Here is a 2,597-nt window from a genome sequence, read left to right on the forward strand (position 1 = left end):
TCGATAGAAATGATGACTGAGATGACGAACGCATGTGGAGGCAAAATCCGTCAGTAATATTTTCTCTCTCCCTCTCTTTTTTCTTCTATCTTCTCTCTTCCCCCCTCTCTTCTCTCTTCATGGATCTTAGCAATTTCAGTCGACACACTATTGGAGCAGAGATTCTATCTTCTCTTTTTCCCCTTATCTTCTCTCTCCATGGATGTTAGCAATTTCAATCGACGCATTATTGGAGCAGAGGTTCTCTTTTTTATGAATGGGACTGTATGAATGGTCTTACTTATAAATGGTTCTCTTACTTAGAGTAGGGATTTTGTTACTTATGAATTGATTTTGTAAATATAATCAGTTGGTTTAATCACATGAATGCTCATTGTTGTTTTAAGTAACCAAATGAAAATACAATTGGTTACATAAAAACTATCAAACAATTATTTCATAAAAAAATATTGGAAAGAGTAATGCTATAGAAAATATATCTAGAAAAAAAAAATCAAATCCCATCAATTGTTTATCCTCTTTCCCAAAAATTTGGAAAATTTAAAATCTTATGAATCTTATTTTAATGATACATCAATGATACACAATTTGAATTTCAACTATATTCATATGTAATCGAATTTTGTTAGTCAAAATTAGCTTCTATGATAATGTAACCTAATATATATTGTTTGAATTTGCTTTGTGATGCAGTATTACGATGGCTAGTTGAAGAAGGGCCAAAGAATTTTATATTAGCCCAATGAATATGGTGAATGGAAGATGCTATTTCAGTCATTATATTGAAGTCATAGACATACTTATGGAGTCCATGTCCGAAGAGCAGAAGACAAAGGTGGCTGTGACTCCATTTGCCCATTTGCTCCGACCTCCATATATCAAGCAAAGCAAGCCATTATTAGATGCATTGCTTTCCTTCTGGGATGATGAGAAGGAGGGCTTTAGGCTGGGTAGGACTATGGTTCCTTTTATGGGGACTGACATTACCCTCATCCTTGATTTGAGGGCTAGGGTGATAAGGTTGAATTGTATAGGAAGGAGAGTATTCAGTTGGACCTCATTACTCAATTTTTTGATGATGACTATAAAAAGACTAGTAGGGATTTAGTTAAAAATCAATTGATGTTTCTTGTTGGGAAGTCTGGATTGCAGAATGTAGAGGCTTTACCAAGTGTTGAGTTCTTTATTTTTTTGTAACTATTCTTTTTCCAGCTGTACGCTATTATGTTCCAAAGGCATTATGCCCATATCTTGATGATTTGGATTGTTTAGGATCATATAGTTGGGATCTTGCAATTTTTTCTTTCCTTCGACAGTAGATCCTTAGCATAGCAGAGAGTGTGCACATAAAGAATACCACTAGAAAAAGCTCTGCTGGCTATATGGAAGGATGCACAGTGGCTCTGTTGGTAAGCTTGTCTGTGTTTACTTTCAATTCAATTATTTGATAGTCAATCTAATATCGTATCAGTTACTTTAATATGGTACATAATTAGTCTTGCATGGTATATAATTAATATAGAATGACACACAGCCAATTTATTATGATACACAGTTAATATATATTGGTATACAGTTAATGTATATTGGTACACAGTTAATCTATATTGATGCACAGTTAATCTATACGGAGACATAGTTAATTTATTATAGTACACAGTTAATGTATATTAGTACACACTTAATCTATTATGGTATACAATTAATCTATATTGGTACATAGTTAATCTGTTATTCGTATATAGTTAATTTATATTCTTACACAGTTAATCTATCATAGTGCATAGTTAATCTATTATAGTATATAGTTAATCTAACATTATTTTGGTATGATATACAGTTAATTTATTATAGTACAGAGTTAATCTAATATTATTTTGGTATGATTGGCATGGGCTGTTGAGCGTACGAACAGTCTATTTGAAAAGTACAAACCATCATTCGTTTATCCCCATCTTTTGCATTGGAGCAATGCCCCATTCCCTCGCAAGGTGGAGGCGATCACCCAAGCAATAAAGAAATTAAAAAGATTTGAGGTATTAATTTTTATATCTAACATCATACACATTTCAATTGAAACATAACTAATTTTTTTAGAATTTTTTTTTTGTTTTGTGACAGGTGATCATCTAGAGGATACAACCTGAGGAGGATGAGGTGCACCTCCTATCACAAAAAAGGCCATAGGGGGCAGTTTCGATACAGGGGCAGCCATATATAAAATCTGATTTTTTTTTTATTTTTTATACTTCATATTAGTTATGTGATTCATAAATTATTTTTTATTTAGTACACACATACTATGTGCCGGCATACAGTAAAGTCCACCTTGCACACACTTATAATGCATTTGTAGACAATTGAGATTTTGCTATATTTTTTTTAATTCTTTGTAGTATATCATTGTCTTCATATGGAATACACTTATTTTCGTTTGGCACATAGCTTCATATGGAATACACTTATTTTCGTTTGGCACACTATATTTAAATGCCATACACAAAATTTCACTATGTAGGAATATGTATAGCTCCTCATTGCACATTACTTATTGCATATAATCTTTAATTTTTTTTTCTTTTTCAAATTCCATCATC

The 2,597-nt window shown here is 32.2% G+C and overlaps 1 pseudogene; it reads left to right on the plus strand.

Moving 5' to 3' along the window:
* Positions 1–748: 748 nt before the first annotated feature.
* LOC114912852 (uncharacterized) lies at positions 749–2,187 on the plus strand (annotated as a pseudogene).
* The last annotated feature ends 410 nt before the right edge of the window (positions 2,188–2,597 follow it).

This window comes from Elaeis guineensis, chromosome 5 (assembly GCF_000442705.2).
Source record: "Elaeis guineensis isolate ETL-2024a chromosome 5, EG11, whole genome shotgun sequence".
Taxonomy (NCBI): Eukaryota; Viridiplantae; Streptophyta; class Magnoliopsida; order Arecales; family Arecaceae; genus Elaeis; species Elaeis guineensis.